At 31.5% G+C, this 23,558-nt stretch overlaps 2 long non-coding RNA genes across 5 annotated transcripts; one reads left to right on the top strand and one right to left on the bottom strand.

Moving 5' to 3' along the window:
- Nucleotides 1-1,982: 1,982 nt before the first annotated feature.
- Nucleotides 1,983-6,142, bottom strand: LOC143069158 (uncharacterized). The gene is made up of 3 exons (XR_012976332.1): nt 5,987-6,142; nt 3,787-3,985; nt 1,983-2,372 (listed from the first exon to the last, which is right to left on the bottom strand). It is a non-coding gene; the product is annotated as an uncharacterized LOC143069158 (long non-coding RNA).
- Nucleotides 6,143-6,722: 580 nt separating this feature from the next.
- Nucleotides 6,723-23,133, top strand: LOC143069159 (uncharacterized). Of its 4 annotated transcripts, none has more exons than XR_012976335.1 (3): nt 6,723-7,083; nt 21,671-21,758; nt 22,634-23,133. It is a non-coding gene; the product is annotated as an uncharacterized LOC143069159 (long non-coding RNA). The 4 variants fall into 4 exon arrangements; XR_012976336.1 differs by lacking the exon at nt 6,723-7,083 and adding an exon at nt 17,641-17,664; XR_012976333.1 differs by lacking the exon at nt 6,723-7,083 and adding an exon at nt 17,781-18,271.
- The last annotated feature ends 425 nt before the right edge of the window (nt 23,134-23,558 follow it).

Genomic DNA, 23,558 nt, shown 5'->3' with positions numbered 1-23,558 from the left:
GTGTCACGTTTCTGTATAATAAATTTTAATTTCAATGACCATCAATGAAGTATCATAAAATTGAGCTGTTTTCATTTAGAAACACACACAAACATACGTTTATCATACAACTCAAAATGTAAACAACCCCTAAAATACAATGTTATATTGAATCGTCCAACATACATTTATCATACGACTCAAAATGTAAACAACCCCTAAAATACAATGTTAATTGTTATAGAGAATCGTCCATAGCAGGTGATAGAATTCACGAATACACGGTTACCGCTGATTTTGTCAGTTTAATGTGATAGTATGACTGACATTAGATGAAATAAAAATAGATATGTCAGCTGATAAAATATTCAATAGTTTTTTGTTGGTTGAAATGTCCTGATATGTGATTTATGCAGCACATGTATCCCTTCACTGACCCACTGGCTTCAGGTTTGAATATAGACTGAGGGGGATATGACCTTTATCGGGACTCCGGGATCGGGTGTTTTTAAGCTCGGGATTTCGGGATTGACCCTTTCGGGATCCGGGAATTCTTTTTTCGAATTTCGGGACCTCGGGATTTCGTGTTTTTAAGCCCGGGATTTCGAGATCTGGTGTTTTTAAGCCCGGGATTTCGGGATCAGGACCCCTCCTACCCCCTCTCTAGACTAAGAGTAGAGACTAAATGTGTACAAACCTGACATCTAACTATGTTGTAGAAAATGTGATCATCAATTCATCAAAAATATATACACAGAGAACAATATATTTCACAATACATATATGCATTAATCCAAATTTACATCTCTTCGTACGGTCTCAATAGAAGAATTTCCCGCGAAATGTCATGTGATATAAACATGGAATTGTCCACACCGATACAGGTGAAATACGTAGAATAACAATTGTGGACACAGCAATAAAATCAGATATAATGACCTTCATGAGCTCGGTGTAAAGTAAAAAAAAAGTAAAAATCAATTATCAAATAAATTTGCTCTATTAACCTTGAAGTTAAGACTAATAAAAATTTGAGTCTATCGAGTGAACCGGTTCCAAACTAATTGTTGGGACGTACGTATACGTACTTACGGATTGACAAGGGAAACACTTAATGCCCCTTCCGCTGCAGCAGGTGATATAAAAAAATCAGACGTTTTAATGCTGAAACTGTACATACCTGACCAATGCCCGACTATCACTACGACCCCTATTCGATCAAGTCGATCTGGTCTGGCCGAGATCAGCCTGAGATCGAGTTTAGTTGATTTGGTCTAGCTATTCGAGTAAAGATCGTGAATTTTTCGGAATCATCTAATATGTATTTTATTAGTAGTCGGGTTTGAGTCGTGCTGGTGTCATCAAGGAGTCGTGAATGGTCGACTCAAGTTCATGTACGGTCGGGTAGAAGTCGAAAACAGGCTCGATAAATAATTTGGTTACAACACTGGACACTTTTAATTTGCAAAACACTCATTTGCAAATCCGCCGCCGCCTCAAACAAGAGCTACAATATCATGTATATAACCAAAATGTGCAGAATTACATGGGATTCAATAATTTCATTGGTTTTCTACAGTTACTTTCATATTTATTTTGCAATTTGAATTATAAAAACATGGGATTTTCAATATCCCATGGGACAGGGCAAAATCCCATGGGATTTACCATTATCCCATGGGATTTTTTTTTGTCCCATGGGATTATTGTAGTCCCATGGGATATTTGTTGTCCCATGGGACAAAAAAAATCCCATGGGATTTTTATTATCCCATGGGATTTTTAATATCCCATGGGACAAATTAAAATCCTATGGGATTCTAATTGTAAATATATAGATATAAATAAACAGTAATGTGTATGTTACAATGTATTCTATTTGGTAGTAAATTATTATAAGATGAATCTTTTTAATTGAATATCTTTTTTTCTTGGGAAATGTTAATTTAGCATATTGTTCTTTAACTGTTCAAAACTAAACTTTTAAACAACAAAGCAGATAATGTAAGTATCAATATATGTTTATTCATGAATTATAGAATACTTTCTTGAAACACAATTATTTGCCATTTGAAATCAATAAAAACTCTATTGTTAGGCTTAACATACTAGTAGCTATTTAAGTAAATCTATTTTTTTCACAATATCCCTCAACAAAAAACATTAATAGTTTCTTATCATCCAGCATTGTTTGATGGTATAGTCCACTTTTTGGACATTCAGCACAGAACTTTGACATTATTGTGGTTTCAATATTTTTTTGAATTTAAAAGAACTTCAAATCATTGACTGAGTGATGAAAATAATAACTGATCCAACTTTTTTCTTTGAATTTATTCTGGTCTTGTTTCTATGTTTTCTCCATTTATTTTAGGTGGTGAATATCAATCCTTCTGAAAAAGAACCAATAAAATCTAAAGTAATGGATTATACAAAATTGTTTTCATACATGTAGCAATAATATGATTTTCAATAAAAATAGCTATGCGGTATGGATTTTACTGATTGTTAAAGGTTGTCCAGTGTCATCAGTTGCTAACGGCCTACATCCTTTGGTCTCTGATGGAGGGTTGTCAAATTAGCAATATACCACATCTTCCTATTCTAATACCATATAACATAACAATCAATTAATTTATTCTTCTTTATAAAATTTGGGTATTTTCCCAAGTTATATACATAATATATATATATACTGTAAATTCGGAATTAATGCAAGTTTTTTTTTATTGCGAAAAATGCAACGGAGTTGTAAACGCAATAATTTAAACTCGTATTATGAAATATTTTATATGGATTAAACAGGATTTTTCAAAATCGTAAAATTTAAAATCGCATTTAAGTCTAAAATGACAGAATCGCAATAATAAATGCACGCAATAATTTATGAATTTTACAGTATAAAGATCAATGTTAAAAATTAAAACTTTAGACAACTATAATAACATTCCATTATTCACAAGAATTTGCAATATATTATACAAAATGCAGACAACATAAACAATATTTCTTTAAGCTTTTGAAGTTCAGACAGATTTCAATTTGTGTTTTATTTCAATGAAAATAATACCTTGAACATATTGGAAATTATAACATTGAAACAAACAAAATATGCATGTTTTATCCTTTTTTTTTGTGTTGTTGGCTTGCTGTCTCATTTTAATATACATTTAAACATACATCAATAATCTTCTTCTTTATTAAAAGTAAAAATGGGATATTTTTGATTTTGATATCCCAAAACATTATAGTTCTATCACATAACTTATTACCAAGTTCAAAAACACCAATGTGTTTGATATTAATTTTAAGACATGTATAAATGTTCCAGACCATATCAGTATTCGGATCTTACTTTTATGGTCCAGAACTTACAGTCCCACCATATGTGTACAGTCAGACCATTTAAGTATACTTGTACTGTCTGGTACCAGCTCAACCAAACCTGTGTTTTTATTTTAACTGCAATTAAACTTTTTGTATTAATCTATTAAAGATTTCAGTTATGTTGATCTGTACTGTACATTTGTTTGTAATAAACTTGACCAACTTCTTAAAATTGGGCAGACTGTATGCGTACAGTCCAAATACTTGTTTGTTCTGGAACATAAACATGATTAACAAGCATTTGGCAGGATGTCATGCTAAAATCCCATTAATATTAGTACTAAATTTTGAGTATATACATGTAAATCCACAAGTTACTTACTGAAATTCATGGTGAACACTCACCAAAAACTTACAATTTAGAGGAAAGACTGGAAAGATGAATGCACTAACACTATCAAAACAGAGCATAAAACTTACCGAAAAACAAGATGTTTTACATTTATCCAGGAGCAGGATAATTGAAAAGTTGTTTTTTTCTTTCTCTGCTGTCCATCATATAACCTTTGAATTCATTCATGCAAAATATGAAAATCTGCAAAGGTAAGACCTAGAACCTCAACTTATCCACATTTTGAATTTTGAACTGCATACTTGTCCTTTTCATCTTGCTGACAACCTAAACATAAAAAAATGATAAAAACATAATTCTAGATTGAATTTGTGTTTTTATTTTTGTTGGTACATGTACAAACAATTTTCCCAACTTTAAAACGAAAACATCATCACCAAAGAGGAGGTCATACTAACCTCCGAAATATTTAAACAAACCGAAATTATTACTTGATTAAGATCTTGTCGTAAATTAATGGCATAGATACTCTTATTTTTGAAAACTTGATGTCTATTGCATACTTATATTCCTTTGTACGAGAGTATGCATATTAAGATGGACTCCATGGACTTTAATGTAAGCATGATTAATTTTACAGTCACTGACAGTTTTTCAGCTCTATGTGTACATTTTGAGAGAATCTTGCAATACTGTATATTCTGATATTCAGAACTTATTGTGAGGTTTTTATTAATACAACTGAAAGCTGTATCTCGTTTTCATTTCTGATACATATTTATGAGCTGAAGACCAGTGCCGAATTTTTCTCACTGCATTGAAGACCCATAGGTGACCTTCGGCCGTTGTCTGCTCTTTGATTGGGTTGTTGTCTCTTTGTCAAATTCCCAGTTTCCACTTCCCATTTTATATCATGTATGCTGATTTTTCTTAAATTACAATATTCAATCATGCAATTTTGTCTATTATTGAAAATACGATAAGCAAAAATAAATGCACAAAAAATTTAACATTGTTATATATATGTAAAAGACTTTTTTTTAAATTCAAAACAGTTGCCTACACTGTTAATTTCCTTGTTTGATTTCATATTTTTAAAGCCTTTATAGCTAGCTAGATGGTATGCCGGGGCGGATCCAGCCATTTTAAAAAGGGGGGTTCCCAACCCAAGACAAAGGGGATGATCCTATATTCATTTGATTTGTTTTATTGTCTCATACAAGAATATATATGGTTTGACGGTGGGGATCAGGGATCCTGAAATTTTTTCACCTAACCACTGGATGACAGGGGATCTCAACCATTTAAAAGTTTCTCAAACATGTGGGGGTGGGGGTGAACCCCATGGACTCTCCCTATATTTCCTTTGATTTGTTTTATTGTTCTATACAAGAATATATAAATATGGTTTAGGGGTGGGGATCTTGACCGTTTACAAGTTTTCAAACTAGAGGGGGTGGGACTTCACTTTTATTTTATTTCATTATTAATTTTATTGTCCCCGACAAGAATATATATGGTTTAGGGGTGGGGATCTGGATCGTTCACAAGATAATAGCACATTCTCAAATTGAACAGAGTGGGGTAACCCCCAAAGACCTCCTTTTAATTTCATTTGATTTGTTTTATCGTCCCATTCAAGAATATATATGGTTTAGGGATGGGGATCTGGACCGTTTACAAGATAATAGCATATATATTCTCAAATTGAAAGGGGTGGGGATTACCTCCCATGGACTCACCCTCCCTTCTTTCTTCCCCCCAAAATACCTTTTAATAAGCCCCAATGCACAGATAGTTCACAGTATTTTCCCTTGATTTACACTAAAGAATATACACTATACAGGTGTAATTTTTTTTTTAAAGGATAATACAACTGAAGACCACCATGACCACAGTGGTGGATCCAGAATTTTCATAAGTGGGGCCCACCGACTGCCTAAGAGGGGCCTGCTCCTGCCATGACTCAGTGATTCCATATATAATCAACCAATTCTTTTCCCAAACAGGGGGCCCTGAACTCCTGATTCCCCCTTTTTTTTCCTCATTTCAATCACCCTGATATAAATTTAGTTTTATCACTTACAATAGGAATGGTTTGAATTCCCCAATAATTCTTATATACCATTAATATCAACATATTTCATTTTTGATAAATGAAAGGCAAAAGTTTTCTATGGGTAGAAATGGATAGTGGGAAGCTTTCAGATTCACACCATGCCGGTGGCTGTGTTCAAAGTGCTGGGTTTTTATGACCCTCGTTGTTTGCGGACTAACTATTTAGGCCAGTGGTGGATAAGATAGTGTGCGTGCATTAATCTTCTATACCTTCTTAATCAATATATTCAAATACTGACGGCAAGTGTTGTAATGATGTATCAATGTCTTTTTGAAATCACCGTGCTATTTACATGTGGGATCGAGAATGCAGGGGAAGGAAACTTGTCAATTATGTTTATTTCTAAGCCAAAATAAAATGAGCCGCCGTAAAATTAACCTTGGGTTATAACAGTGCATGTAAGGCTCGTCTCGGAGGGGTGTCTTTTTTTCTGTCTTCTTTTTATGCCCCACCTACGATAGTAGAGGGGCATTATGTTTTCTGGTCTGTGCCTCCGTTCGTTCGTCCGTTCGTTCGTCCTGTTTCAGGTTAAAGTTTTTGGTCGAGGTAGTTTTTGATGAAGTTAAAGTCCAATCAACCTGAAACTTAGTATATATGTTCCTTATGGTATGATCTTTCTAATTTTAATGTCAAATTAGAGTTCTTACCCCAATTTCACGGTCCACTGAACATAGAAAATTATAGTGCGAGTGGGGCATCCGTGTACTGGGGACACATTCTTGTTTTAGTTATATTTTTAATAACTTACACTTTTTTCCATTATTCTCTTTCTTTCTCTATTCTTTATTCCTTATTTTTCTTTGTCCTTTGTTCTCTATTCTGTTAATTCACATCCATACCCTCTTATGTGTATGTGGACTTACTGTAGTTTATTTTTTAGTTCTGGCAGAGATATTAGATACAATATATATATGTCTCTGGTTCTGGTATTATGCGATAAGTCAATTTCTTTTTCATGCAGTGTCATGAAATATAATGGTTTTATGCATATCAGCCAAGATTGTGCGCAACATTTTAATAAACAATTCAACACTATATACACGTTATGTGAATTTTATTAAAATCGATGAAGAACATGAATTTGGCAGCTAGTGCCCCTTAAACAGGTAAAGTTCAATTAACAAATTCTGATCTACTGGCATTCAACACCAAATTACTTACTTGCTGTATATTGATAAATGTGATTGATAAATGTGATTGTATATTGTCAATACCTCAACATCGAGAATACGTCATGTGAGGTGTTGGTCGCTACGTTTGATACGGGGTCAAAGGTTGCGGCTTCGAGACAGAGAAAAACATCCAGGTAAAAAGTGTAGAATTTTGTTTTTGAAAATTTGAGTTGTAAATTTTCCTAAAAAGTACTTAATTCCGTTCATCTAATTGTAAATTTTCCTAAAAAAAGTACTTATTTCCGTTCATCTATTATGGGTATAAACTAAACTGAACAAGAAAAGTATTAGTAAACAGACAGAAAGTCCGACGTTGAATTAATTATTTTACAATTAATTGTTTAAATATATGAGAGAATGTTTTAGGCGAATTTTCTTTAATTACAGATAAATGTATTTTAGGTTCAGGAAATGATTTATTCTTCGGGTACGTCTAAACAACCGCTCAGGACCTCCTGAGTGCACTCAGGACATACAAAGTGCACTCAGGACCCATTACCGTAATCATATCTGCACACATGATGGATGTTTATATTCGTTATACGCTTCTTATTTTAGAGTTAAATTTTGGTAGAAGTTGAAATCGCAGGGGCGGATCCAGCCATTTTAAAAAGGGGGGGTCCTAACCCAGGGCAAAAAAAGGGGGGGTTCAACTACATGTCCCCATTCAAATGCATTGATCGGCCAAAAAAAGGGGGGGTTCCAACCCCCCCGGAACCCCCCTCCCACCTCTGGATCCGCGCCTGAATCGAACTTAGATAGATATGTTAATTCTTATAAAATAATGAGGGCACGTGTCTCTGATTACACAACTACTGAGCCATGAATTATCCAATCAACAAAATTGATTGGATTATCTTTATTGTTTTTTAGGAATTGTATTGTTTAGTTCAGTTTTACCTTTAACATGAATTTGCATATAGAAAAAATAAAACATATATCTCATTCGATGTGCTTTTTCAGTTTATTTTTCATGATGACGGGTAAATTAATTTGTTGTGTTTTGCAGTTCACGAATAAAGAAAATTATTTTATAGTTGCGGTTTTTTTTCTGTAACAAGTTCGATTTTTGTTTTTCAGTGTGATTCTTTTCTCTATCTCTCTCTCTAAATCAAGTTTTTAAACAAACACAATGTTGACTGAATATCAAATTTTATTACATTTGTATATCTTTATTCTCAACAAACCATTATACAAGAGAAGACAATTATGTACAATATTCAGTTTAACCTTAACGGAAATCTGTGCACGAAGACTTAGTCGTGGTTTGAACGGATTTCGTGTCAATAAACTGTCTTCGAAATAGTCTTTCTCTGTTAATGTTTGTGTCATTTTGGTCTTTTGTGGATAGTTGTCTCATTAGCAATCATACCACATCTTCTTTTTTAAAATTTCTCGCTACTACAATCAAAAAACGGAGACGAAAACGGAGACAAGTTCATTTTCAGAATTTATTTTCGCATTGAAATTCGTTTCAGGCTTGTGAAACTGGACAAAACGACTTTAATTAGAGAAAAAAACTTAATAAAAACGGATTTCTTAAAATATTCGTATAACTCAAAAATAAAATTCCTGGACAAGTTCGATAAAAATGAGAAATAACATCTAACTACATGTATATGAGTTTGATTGTTTGAAAAACACGGCTTTTACCGTTTAGAACGGATTCCATATACAAAACTTTAATTAATATAAATTCTTTTAAAGTATGAACATTTATAATTATTTCCCTTTTCAAACTCGTGCAAAGAATTAATTACTGGTCCAGGACATGATAATAAAATTAAGAATAAAACTTAAAAATTTATGGAACGAAATTTTAATAAAAGACGAAAATCTTAAAACATCGTGATATTCATTCTAGACGTCACAATATTACTTCCCGCATGGTCACACTGTACTAACAACACAATGTATAAAACAACAATAAAGATAATCAAATTAATTTTGTTGATTGGATAATTCATGGCTCAGTAGTTGTGTAATCAGTGACACGTGCCCTTATTATTTTCTAAGAATTACAAATTCTACCAAGTTTAACTCTAAAATAAGAAGCGTATAAAGAATATATGCATCCATCCTGTGTGCGATGACTATAAAGGGTCCTGAGTGCACTTCGTATGCCATGAGTGCAATCAGGAGGTCCTTCAAGCGGTGTTTAGACGTACCGTTATTCTTCTGGAAGCTTCAATTTTTTCTTATCAATAACTTTTACACAAGGAGACATTTTTTTTTTGACAGCATGAACCCCAGTTAATGAGCAAACACAAATTAAGAACGAAAATCGTTTACAATTAAATTTTATAGAAGGAAAAAAAGGGGGGGGTAATAAACAAATTTTATTTACGCTCACATACTTTTAAACAGATTTGCATATGTAAGCTCTCTATAGTTAATGTTAAATTATTTCAGGAGTTTTGAAAAAAAGAATATTATATACAGTTTAATTTCGACTAAAATAGTGATTCTTTTTATAGATTTGGTACCTCAGTTTCGACTCAACATTTCATTTTGAATTGTTAGATGGCAAACTCTTTAGGCGAATATTGTATCTGTTCTTTATTTAATTATGGTGATATTGGCGATAATATTCATTATAACAAGGCCTTGTACAAATCCTTGATTATAGAATGTTTGGTAATATAAAAAGACGAAAGTAGACAAACCCTAATTATGCAGGGTTTCACAAGTTGATCTCCAAGCGGCCCACATTTAACATATAATAAGATCTATATTTTTCAACGTTTTCAAAATGAAATAACTTGAATTGAAAATTTCCCAACTGTGAAAATTTGTTATTTCTAAACGTCTTTAATTATTATTTCGGAAAAAAAAATTATTTAGCATATTCATATATTTTCATAATTTTTTCCGAGGAAACCTTTTTTTTTGCAAAGTTTACTTCTATATGTTTTTAACCATCACCAGCGACTTATTCTCTGCCATCACCAATTAGTCCTAATTATTAAAGATCAATTGTCCAAATTCAAATGATGATTGGTATATCGTATTGAATATGACCATCGGTCATCCGTGACGTATCCCAAATAACGACGCATGCCGATAGATCATAGATCATAGTTTATTAATTAGCGTCTCGCAATTTAAATTTCATCAAGGGGACTTATTTAACCAGTTACTATACAAATCTTGAAAAAACGATGTACATGTACTTTTTAATATTTTTAAAACAAATTACGAAAACGTTTAGTGTAAAAATCACCGAATATAAATGTTTCTTTCTTGCAGGTTTTGGCATTTCTAAATAACATTAACGTTTTGGAATTCTAATGCAAAAGACAGTCGATTCAAACTGAAATAACTTCTTTAAAGATGGTTTGATTTTTTCAGAGACACATGTATTATATATGTCTCAATACATGTATTATATGTCTCTGATTTTATCAAAACAAAAATTACAAAATTATAAAATATGTTAGTTATCGAATGTATACCCTGAACTCTTACTATTATATATACATGTCCTAAGTTACTTAATGTCCTGTGTGCAACCAGGAGATCCTGAACGGTTTTTAAACGTACCATTATTTTATATGCATATATTCAAAGCTGTTCTTAATTATATGCATACTAGGTATCAGTGGCGGATCCAGGGGGAGGGTTTCGGGGGTTGGAACCACCCCTTTTTTTGAACGATCAATGTATTTGAATGGGGACATATGGTTGGAACCACCCCCTCCCCCTTTTGTCCTGGGTTGAGACCCCCTTCTTTTCAAATGGCTGGCTCCGCCGTAGAGGTATATTTATATATATATGTGTGTACCAGCCCCCTCCTAAATCTTGGGAAACAAATGGTAGATTATATAGGGAATCACGGGGGTGTGTCTAAACACTGCTATATTAAGGACTCCTTAGTGCACTAAGGACTGATAACATGCCACTAAGAACTAGATGGAGAGCTGTTACATGCAATGTCTTTTCATATTACGGTAGAAATTGAAATTTAATGCATAAATTTCAAATTTTATAGAAAAATGATAATAAATTAAGGAGATATTCAACATTATTTAGACACGTGCCTGTTTTTCTTTGATATGCCGAAAATCCATGAACCGTTTGACACGTGTCAAATTACATATTAATTGATTACACGGGAATCCTTTTGGTAAAGTTGGATACTAATAAATGAATTGTTGTTGAAATTTTATTAACAAAAAAATCTGAATGAAGAAGTATTTTCTCAAGTGTATATTTCTTGTAAATAATAAATTTGTCACCAGAGAAATATATCTAATGTCGGATTTTTATTTGATGTTCATATTAATAAGTGACTGAAATACACATTTTTATAGATATTTAATTCACATTTATATATATTTTTTTTAAAGTACGTGTTGAAGTTTGGATAACCGGCAGATGCTTGTTGCGTTTTCATTAAATTCATCTTGTTATTGGGCTGTGATAAGCCCGGTAGTACCGAAAAATTAATCTAATATTTCGTAGCGTTCTTTGTCTCTTGAACCAATTTTATTTTTCAGGTGGTCGGACACATTATCTATAATGTGTTTTGTACCCGTATCTCTATTCTGTTTATTTTTTCTTGCAAGCGTGCTTTAATGTGGTGACAGGCGACGACGGACATGCGTTTGAACAATAGACTGGTTTGGAGCTGGAACACTTTAGTTTGTTTCTTATGGTGCACTGTTCAAATTTTATTTTCATATATGAAGACATTTTAAGAAATGTATAACTGGACAAAACGAAACCAATAAGATAATGCATTTTTACTACATACAACACACTAAGTTCATATATGACCCGTTTTAGTAATATATTTCGGGCCTTCAACAGTGAGTAAAGCGCATAGCACATAGTCATTATTTCATAAATTATTTCGTACGATATGTTAAGCAGACAATTTGTTAAAAACAATACAAATCGGATTTCCTTCTGACATACTTGCCACAGGCATTTGTCTCAGAAAAAAAATTCCTATATACCTTTTCTGAGACAAGTGCCTGTGATACTTGTTCTTCTTTAAGAAAAGTAGATTTAAAGAAATTATAGTTGAAAATATTTCTGTCGGCTTTTTCTTTTTTTCGCGTGATATATTTAGGTTTAAATATTCTGATTATATTGCATTACAAAAAGTAATTATTTACACATCATGTGGTAAAGGCATATTTTCAAGGCATTCATACGAAGCATTCTCTTTCTCTGTCAGAATTATATCGATCTTTAGCTCTAAATTTACACATACTGAAAAATAATTCGTGAATACTGTACTAAAAACTGTGGAACATTTTTAAAACATTTGTCTCTTTTATATATTTGAAAATGAAACTTAATCTGACTTAAAATCGGGAAATGATTTTTTTTAACTTCTTTTACTTTTAGAAGAATAATAAAATGTCGAAATATACAAACAAATAAGTACCGTATGAAGCCTTTGTAAACAAATATCAAACTGGTTGAAAACTAGTGGTTTGGATAAACCCCAAGAACGACAAATAATTTTCTCTCTCTCAATTCCATCGTATTGTTTTAGTGAAACCATTTGTATATATATATAATAGTTAATACATATCTTTTTTTTTTTTTTTTTTAAACTAAGAATTATTTATATTTTAAGCTACTTGTTCCATTTAGATAAAACTTTTATGTGATTACTTACAAGTTTAAATAGTATATTTTTGTATATATTTTGGTTTTAAGGATCAGTGTCTCATAAGTCATTTTTTGGCTGGATATTGTTTGTAGTATGTATGTATATGAATATTGTGTGAATGTCTTGTTTCAATCAATATGTGACACTATAATAAACAATTTTATTCTTAAAAAAAAAATTCTACACGCATCTTTGTCGAAATTAAAATAAAAACAAAACACTTATCAATATATATATTTATTTTGTCTTCATATCTCTTACATAACAAGCTGACCACACTCTAACTTATTAGTCATTTTGTAGGCGCACATCAAAGTCGTGCACCTGAAACATGGTAAAGCATCTGGTACTGACAAGATACTGAATGAGTTTTTGAAAAACTCGCCACCATTTTTTATTTGTATTTACACTAAACTATTTAATGTGATATTGGATACAGGTATAATTCCTGAAACTTGGACAGCAGGAATAATTATACCAGTTTTTAAAAATAAGGGTAGTCCAAAGGATCCAGATAACTATAGAGCTATAACATTAATTAGCTGTATAGGGAAATTATTTACTTCCATTATCAATACTCGATTGAATTTTTTTGCAAATGAAATTTCACTTATACATGAAAATCAGGCTGGCTTTAGAAAGGGGTATTCAACTGTAGACAATATTTTTGTGCTTCATGCACTCATAGAGCTGTATTTCTCATTTGGAAAAAAACTTTTTTGTACTTTTGTAGACTTTCGGAAAGCATTCGATACTGTATCAAGATCTGGTTTATGGGAAAAACTTCAATTGAGTAATATTAAAGGGAAGTGCTTTAAAGTTATTTTTAATATGTACCAAGGAATCAAATCATGTGTAAAATATAATGAATGTCAGTCAGATTTTTTTCCCTGTTTAGCAGGTGTAAGACAGGGGGAGAATTTATCGCCGTTTTTGTTTTCAATTTTTCTTAATGACTTAGAAGATTACTTTAAGAATCTAGATGGGATTCCACTAGAAACTGTTAAAGAGAAGTTTCAAAGTGAATTGCACATATTTTTTGAATTATTTGTTATATTATATGCCGATGATACTGTAATTTTATCTGAAACAGAAGAAGGTATGCAGAGATCATTAAATATTTTTCAATCATACTGTGAAAAATGGAAATTAGAAGTCAATTTAAATAAAACAAAGGTGATGATTTTTAGAAAGAGAAAAAGTAAGAAGAAATTTAAATTTTTATTACAAGACAAAGAACTTGAGATTGTCGAAAAATTTTCTTATTTAGGTGTTATCTTTAAATATAACGGTACTTTTTTAGATACCAAAAAGAAACTAATTGATCAAGCACATAAATCGATGCATTTTATACATAGAATTGTTAGAAACGAAAACATTCCTATAGATTTACAACTGAAATTATTTGATTCCATGATAGAACCCATTCTTTTATATGGTTCTGAAGTTTGGGGTTTTGAGAATTTGAAAATTATTGAACAGATGCATTTGAAATTTTGCAAAAGAATTTTAAAAGTTAGAAATACTACACCCAATTTTATGGTGTATGGAGAATTGGGAAGATTCCCTCTGCAAATTCGAGTTAAATGTAGAATGATTTCGTATTGGTGTAAAGTTGTAAACAATAGCAGTAAACTCAGTAGTTCTTTGTACAGGCTGATGTTATCACTGAAGAATCATGGCCATTATGTTTTCAAATGGATTGACTCTGTCGAATCAATATTTAACAACACTGGTCTAGGATATATTTTCATGAACCAAATTGGCTTTTGTGATAAAACTTATCTCGATCGTATATTGAGTGATCAGTTTATTACCTCATGGTTTGGCGATATAGAAAATTCATCCCGGGGACAATTTTATGGGTCATTTAAAAAGGACTTTGGATTAGAAAAATATCTGATCAGACTATCTGAACAGAATAGAGGGTGGATAACTAAATTAAGGACATCGAACTTACGTATTCCAATTGAGACAGGCCGTTGGCAAAATATACCTAGACCAGAGAGAATATGTACTTTATGTCATAAATTTATTGGTGATGAATTTCATGTTTTATTTGTATGTCAACATGATTCTATTGTTAATTATAGAAACAAATACTTACCTAAATATTATACTATTAATCCTCAATATATTAAAATGGAAGGATTATTGTCCATATGTAATATGGAGGTCTACAAACGATTGTCATATTTTATTAAGAAAATTGCTTGTTTATTCTAAAATATTTACCATTATTATTGTATTTCTATGTGTTTAGATAGTACTGCATGCTCATTTCGTCATTCAATTGTTTATGTATTATACTTTGACCTCATGTTACACATTTATGTGTCTGAGCGTTATCAATAAATCTTGAAATCTTGTGGCAAATAACTTTGTCGGGAAAGAAGTAAAACAAAAACAAAATTATTTGTTCTGTAATCATTTTTCATAAGAACAACACATTTAATTATAAATATTAAGCATACATTTTTTTAGATACAATTGTATATTACCTTAAATAAAAAGATTATGATTGTTTAATGAATTGTTTTGTCATTTGGCACGTGTCAAACGGTTCATTGATTTTCGGCATATCAAAGAAAAACGGGCACGTGCCTAAATAATGTTGAATATCTTGTTTATTTATGATTATTTTTCTATAAAATTTGAAATTTATGCATGAAATATCAATCTCTAACATAATATGTAAAAATAATACACACAACAGCACTCCTTCTAGTCCTTAGTGGCATGTATAGTCCTTAGTGCACTAAGGAGTCCTTAGCAGTGTTTAGACGTACCGGAATCACGGAAGCATGACTGGACGTGACCCCTCTAAGGCAGTCAATGAGTCCCCACATATGAAAATTTCTGGATCAACCATTGCTTAGTTCTAGTTATCTTAGGTCCTAGTGTGAAATAATGCCAATAGGTCTTTTAAAACACATCTTTATTCATACATGTATATATACGTTTTCTCACGGATTTGTTCATGCAATATTGGAATTATGTTTACTCAATGCGCAATTACTGAAGTTTATATTTGCTACTTTTCTTCTTAATTTCATATAATTTTTTTCTTCGAAAAATTAGTGGTGTTGAAATAGGGAATGGATACAGATACCTTATCACATTTAACCAAAGAAATGTTGTATAATGTCATCAATCTGTATTACACGTAGACATGATGTTCTCTAGAAAACTATACGTTATACACACCCGAGAATACACGCACTGTCGTAATGGAAAATTACTGTATGTTATATATATGTTGTGTACAAGTTATCATTTTGTACAAATTATAATTTGTACAAAAATATTGTACAAATTATAATTTGTATTTTGCCTTTGTACAAATTATAATTTGTACAAAAAGTGCCTGTACAAATTACAATTTGTACAAAATTTGACCAAAATTCACTTATAACTTGTACAACATTTTTAAATATGAATTTTGGTGAAAAATGCATTGATTCACAGGATAGAATTGTAATTTACTGACCACACATTAAATCTTAATAACAAAACACACCGTTTTCAAACAACTACAAAAGCAGATAGATTTTCGAAATTTTTGAGAGAAAAAAGTAAACAAATACGATTTTTTCAAATTTTTAATACATAAATCACTTTTCCTTTAGAAAAAAAGTATCATTCAATAGTACTGCATAATTAGTTCTTGTCGTTATTTATATTTTTTTTATAAATTCAGAAACTTTGCAAAAACGAGTATATTTGTAAAATTTGATATTATGGATCGTGAAAGATCGTGAAAATGATCTCAAAAGATTTGTTGTCACTTATTCGTTATTTCAAAAAGTCCAAGGAAACAATCAAAGATTTCTGTAAAAAGAGATGATTTATATTTGTAATTGGAACATCAAAAGATTGGATTTACATGACTTATTCCACTTCAATTTTGTTTGTGAAAAGATAAATGGTTCAATGCCATTGGGTCTGATGATTTTATAATACTACACCAACTAGTTTTCTTATAAAAAAAAAGTCTGTCTGTCTGTTCTGCATAAGTTGTATTGTGTTTTTAAAGTTTGTATTGCCTCAACTGATTTCCGTTAGGTTTTATGCACAGTCATAGATATTTATAAAACAAAGATCCTTGTTGAAAAAAAAATTGATAAAAAACGACACAAAAACAACTGACATATTCCTGACTTTAGCAAAGTCATATTCCTAACCAAATGGTGGGTTTAATCTCGCTTTCTTTCTGGGATATTTATTTGTCTAAGCAGTTAAAATTTGCCTGTAAAACAGGTCGTCATCGATTTGAGAGTAAAAAAATGTTGTGCAATACCCGATTCCATATATCACTACATCACCTGCTTAAACGAATGATAAAGAAATACTTTTGAATTTTGTAACTTAGATGTACTGTGAGGTCATTAAATAGCAATTCAATAATGTGTATCAATGCTTTTTTCACAAAAATCCATATGATAAATTATTGTACAAGTTATAAGTGATTTTGTGCCCGTTTTTGTACAAATTGTAATTTGTACAAGCACTTTTTGTACAAATTACAATTTGTACAAAGTCAAAATACAAATTATAATTTGTACAATATTTTTGTACAAATTATAATTTGTACAAAATGATAACTTGTACACAACATATATATATAGTTACCTGTAATCAGCTTTGCAACACCATGTCATGACAGTTCAAAAAGATTTTCTTCAAATCAAATTGGAATATTCATTTTTTCTGTAAAATTTAAAACTTTAAAAAGTAGACTTTGACAAAATTATGAAATAGAAAGAATTGAACAATTTAAAATCGTATTTTAACAAAGATTTAGATATAATTTTACAACGATCCTTAAAAAATAACCAAACAAACGTCGAATCAAACGATATGAACCTACGCAGTTTTATATTAAAATACTGACACACACCAGTTTGCCATCTCAGTATGCAAGGCAAGGGTGCTTGGTGAGGTGCTAGAACTTGATGTACATGTATCATTAAGTTAATACAGTTCTGTTAGTATTGACTGCCTTTTTACAGAGACTTTCTATTCTTACTGTTATCAGTTAGTATAGACGGTTCCTGGCTTAGAATGATTCTCTGCTCAGCAAATGGTGCGTAATTAGCATTTGAATCAAATTTCTTGTAGAAGTAAAAAACACAAATTAATGTATTTGACAACTTTATTCAGGAGCACAGTCTATGTGATATTATCCGGCGTAAATAACTTCGAGATTTATGTGGAAGTTTACTCTGCTGCTCGATCTATGCTAATCGATGTTCCAGTATATTTCATATTTATATTTATTCGTGAGGCCTCGTCATCGTTTATATTCACTAAAAGCACAGTCGCCTAAATATTTTATATGGCGAAAAAATTGCGAAAATTGGGGGAAATAATATATTTTTAGTAGCATTATTATTTTAGAATCTTAAGAGGTTGCTTGCAAATTTAACTCTAAAATGAGAAGTGTATGACGATCTATAACGAATATATACATCCATCATGTGTGCAGATACGACGGCGACTATATAGGGTCTGCCATGAGTGCACTTTGTATGCCCTGCATGTGTGCACCCAGGAGGTCCTCCTGAGCGGTGTTTAGACGTACCGGGAAAATCTTATCTGATTCAGGATCAATTCATCGGTTACACTCCCCTGTCACCAGTGATTCTTTTTTGCTGACATTCTGAAAAAGTATTGTGTAGACTAGTCCCTGTGTAAGTGTTGACTCTCAACTTGCACATGTGATTTTTTAACACTCCCTGGACTTCTGCAAAAACAGAAAGTCACAGGACATTCCGACAAAAAGTCAAACACATATGTCAAACTCAGGCATAAAGTAACAAAGTTAATAGGACAAAAAGTCACAAACAATTTGTTGACAATTGATTGAATATAAATGAAAAAAGATTTTGAAATATCTTCTTTTTATTACATATATTCATTTTTAATTTTAGGAAATTGTTCATAATATAAAAAAGAAGATGTGGTATGATTGCCAATGAGACAACTGTCCACAAGAGACCAAAATGACACAGACATTAACAACTAGAGGTCTTTACGGCCTTCAACCATAAGCCAATATAAAGAAGGTATGGTATGATTGCCAATGAGACAACTGTCCACAAGAGACCAAAATGACACAGACATTAACAACCATAGGTCACCAAACAGCCTTCAACAATGAGCAAAGCCCGAGGTAAAGCCCATACCGCATAGTCAGCTGTAAAAGGCAATCATACTATATCTTTTTTTTTATATTTACATGTTAAAAAATGCGTGCAAATATAATCAAAAGCTGCACACAAACGTAATGATTTTTGTGCGCAAATGTAATGGTAATGTGCGCAAACCTACCGGTAATGCACTGATTTATTTGTTTTAATATGTTGTATTGTTACATGTATAACCGACAATAAATAAATAGCCCCTAACAAGTAAGAATTAGGTTACTTCTTTTTGTTTTGACATCTTGCATGGGTTTTTATAGCCCCGTATTAAAATTATGCCCCCACTTTAAAAAAGGGGGGGGGGGGGTATACTGTTTTACCCCTGTCTGTCCATCCATCCTTGCGTCAGTCAGTCCATCCGATGAATATTTTTCGTCCCATTTTCCTTAGGAACTACAATAGAAGGATTTCTGAAATTTGGTTTCAGGGTTAAATAAGTCAGCTATACCGTGTGATGCATTTTCAGATTCATCACTCGACAACTTCCTGTTTTCCCAACACTTGTATGATTTTACACATGATAGCCAAGTTGAAAGTTGAAAACTAACAACCTAATTTATGTACAAAAAAATTGAAAAACAGATATGTTACACATAAACAAACGACAATCACTGAATTATCGGATCCTGACTTGGAACAGGCACAACCATAACAAATTGGCAGGGTATAAGGAACTTTGAAAATATTTAGTTTTTGTGGTTTGGTCAATTTTCCGGATACTGTAAGCAATAAGGCCCCTTTATTTAGTGAATGAAATAATTGTAAGATGCACTTAGCTGTCTGTCATATTTTATATGAACTTGACCTCATTTTCATGCATGGTTCATTGGTCAATGAAACACTGCATTGTTTTGTCAGTTTATCATATGTTTAAAGTTACAGGTAGATTATATTTGGTAGATATGAAACAATTGTAAGGTGTGCATGTCTGAATGGCAGATTCATATATAAACCATGACCGCATTTTATTGTTCTTTGGTCAATGATAAGTTTTCTTGGTTTTGTCATTTTATCAGGCCACATTTAAAAGAATGTCTGTTTCCCCTCCCCAGGTCTACCCTTTGTAAACAGACCAGGAAGGCAGTTTTTTTTTAGCTCACCTGACCTAAAAGGTCAAGTGAGCTTTTCTCATCACTTGGCGTTCGTCGTCTGTCATCCTGCGTCCGTCGTCTGTAAACTTTTACAAAAATCTTCTCCTCTGAAACTACTTGGCCAAATTCTACCAAACTTGGCCACAATCATCCTTGGGGTATCTAGTTTAAAAAATGTGTGGCGTGACCTGTCAAACCAACCAAGATGGCCACCATGGCTAAAAAATAGAACATAGGGGTAAAATGCAGTTTTTGGCTTATAACTCAAAAACCAAAGCATTTAGAGCAAATCTGACATGGGGGTAAAATTGTTGATCAGGTCAAGATCTACCTGCCCTGAAATTTTCAGACGAATCGGACAACCTGTTGATGGGTTCCTGCCTGTGAAATGGTTATTTTAAGGAAATTTTGCAGTTTTTGGTTATTATCTTGAATACTATTATAGATAGAGATAAACTGTAGAAGCAATATTGTTCAGCAAAGTAAGACCTACAAATAAGTCAACATGATCAAAATTGTCAGTCGACCCCTTAAGGAGTTATTGCCCTTTATAGTCAATTTTTAACAACTTTTCATAATTTTTTGTAACTTTTTTAAAAATCTTCTTCTCTGAAACTACTTTGCCAAATTTAACCAAACTTGGCCACAATTATCATTGTGGTTTGTAGTTTAAAAAAATGTGTCCGATGACTCAGCCTACCAAACAAAATGGCCGACATGACTAAAATTAGAACATAGTGGTAAAATGCAGGTTTTGCTTTATATCTTTGAAACTAAGACATTTAGGGCAAATCTTTCAAGATTTAAATGTCCATCAGAATAAGATATATCCCCTCACAAATTTTCAGTTGAATTGGACAACCTGTTGTTGGGTTGCTGCCCTAAAATTGGTGATTTTAAGGTAATTTTGCAGTTTTTGGTTATTATCTTGAATACTATTATAGATAGAGATAAACTGTAGACAGCAATAATGTTCAGCAAAGTAAGATCTACAAATAAGTCAGCATGATCAAAATTGTTAGAGGACCCCTTAAGGAGTTATTGCCCTTTATAGTCAATATTGATCAACTTTTCGTCATTTTTGTAACTTGTATAAAAATCATTTCTAAAATTACTTGGCCAAATTTAACCAAACTTGGCCACAATCATAAAACTAGGGTATCTATTTAAAAAAAAAAGTGTCTAATGACCCCGCCTACCAACGAAGATGGCTGACATCAGTAAACACATTAACAGGTGAGCGACACAGGCTCTTGAGAGCCTCTATTTTTTTTTAACTGGATGTGATTGTCATAGCATGGTCACATGAATGGTTTGACTTGTCCAGTCCAGGCCACTTATCAGTTGTTTGTGCTCAATTTGAGTGTATTTATTTAGATTATCAATCCTTCTGCTTTCAAGCACTTTCCAAAAATGGAAACAAATTATTTTCAGGAAAAAAATAATTTCGATTTTTTTGTGGAAAATAATTTTTTGACCCGGGCGCTTATTTTTGACCCGTGTGGGGGGAGGGGAAACAAACATATTTTTAATTTTGGCCTTAGATTTTTTAAGCATAGGTCTACTTGTTGTATGGAATGACTACAAGGTATCATATAAAAAAAGATGTCTGCCTGCCAAGGTTAATTTTACTGTGACCTCATATTCATAGAATAATGATAATATTGAACAGCAAGAATGATGAGTAAGTTGATGTTATATACAAATAAGACAAAATTTTCAGTTGCCTACTAATTATGTAATACATGTAGTAGTTATTTTTGTCATTAAATGATGTTTACCCTTTTATGTGTAGGGCAAGAACATGAAAGATAAAGGGGAAACTATAAACAGAAGAAATTATCAACAAAATAAGATTTACAGAGGTCAACAAAGCCTAAATGGTAAGTCCACTGTTATAAAAAATTTTGTCCTTGAATAATAATTAAATATTTATTAAAATAAGATGTGGTATGATGAAAGAGAAAACTATCCATCAGAGTTCAATTTAGTGGATGTAAGCATTGTAATTACTTATTAGAGGCCATTGATGACCTGTAAGTAATGAGAAAACCCATACCCTATACATGTTATAGTAATCTATAAAAGTCAACACTAACCAAATTTGAAACAGAGCATCAATTCAAACGTCAAATATACCAGACTAATTTATAAAAACAAAAAATTATGAAAAATAAAAATGACGGGTATGAACCAACATCAACCACTGAACTATGTACAAGCTCCTGATTTTAGACAGGTATAATATGGCTGGGTTGATATAAAAATAAGAAACACTTAGCAGTCTGATATCCAATGAGACATTTCTCCAATAGAGATCAAATGACATTTAAGGAGGCTCTAGGGTATAACAATTTCAGAAAAATGTTTTAATATTTTTTTTTCATAACTCAATTTATTTTATATCTTTATCATATGGTACACCAAATCATTCAAAACAATCAATTCGGTTTGGCCCCAGATGACTTTTAAAATGCATATATCATTGAAAAAGCTCCAAATTATCTCCCTTTGGTGCAAAAAAGCCATTTTTTGGCATTAAAAATGTGATATCTTATTTAACTCATCGGTGGCCTATATTTTTTATTATAATTTTAAATAAGCTGTACTTTAACTAAACTATTATAAAATTTAAGCGATTTCTGTAATTTAGTACTTGAATATTTAAATGAAAGTTTATCATATTAATCATAAACATGATAAAATAGCCATTTTATTGATCTCTTCACTGATAATTTTTGAGTTTGTGTATTTGTAGGTCAGAAATCTGGATTTTCATGGTCATCATTCACAGATCAATACTGAACGGAAAACTTAAAGCTGATATTTTTCTCCATAGTGCGACTTTTTTATTAATTTGAAATGGAACATGTTTTTTCCTACATTTATTTGAAAGAGGAAATTTCAACATGATGACTATAAACAAAAAGGAGTCATATCATCACGATCATTGATGCACAAGAACTTGATCATATAAATACAACAATGTAATTATCAATTGAAAGATGGAACGAATGAACAAGATATTAGAATGTTGTTGTCCAAATAAACTTGCTTTGTCTTCTCATTTGAATCTCTCCATTCAATAAAGATGTACAGAGGAAGATCTTTGAAGAACAGATTGAAAAAATGTTTTGTCTAAGAATTGCAGGAATATTCTAGTGAATGAAATTATTTATTGACTTCACTCTTATATAGTGGACTGAATAATTGTACATAGCAAGCTGTGAATAAAGAAAGCAAAAACTTTAACAAAAAGTGTTTATATTATAAATTTGCAATTATAAGCATACTATTATGTACACCACAAAGTTATATATAATTCAAATTGTTTGCCTATACAAGTATTGCAATGAACCTATAACAAGGAAAATCTTACCTCATGAAAAGAGTGAACTATTCAGTCAGAATATGAAATATTTTTTCAGTTCTATTTTTCATAATAGAATAAACAAGACAAAGATTTCAAAACAATATTTTTTCATTTATTTAGAAATTTCATCATTTTGTTTCAGTGAAAGGACTTTATTCTTTGACTGTAAAATATTATTATTATACATTCCAAAATAAAAATAATATTTATTGTCATATAAACAAATAAAAAACATGTTTGTGACAAAATTTTAAAAAAATTATATATATGTATATATAAAAACTTGTATACATTTAAAACATTTTACTAC

This window comes from Mytilus galloprovincialis, chromosome 3 (assembly GCF_965363235.1).
Source record: "Mytilus galloprovincialis chromosome 3, xbMytGall1.hap1.1, whole genome shotgun sequence".
NCBI classification, from domain to species: Eukaryota; Metazoa; Mollusca; class Bivalvia; order Mytilida; family Mytilidae; genus Mytilus; species Mytilus galloprovincialis.
This window is presented reverse-complemented; position numbering and strand designations above follow the sequence as displayed.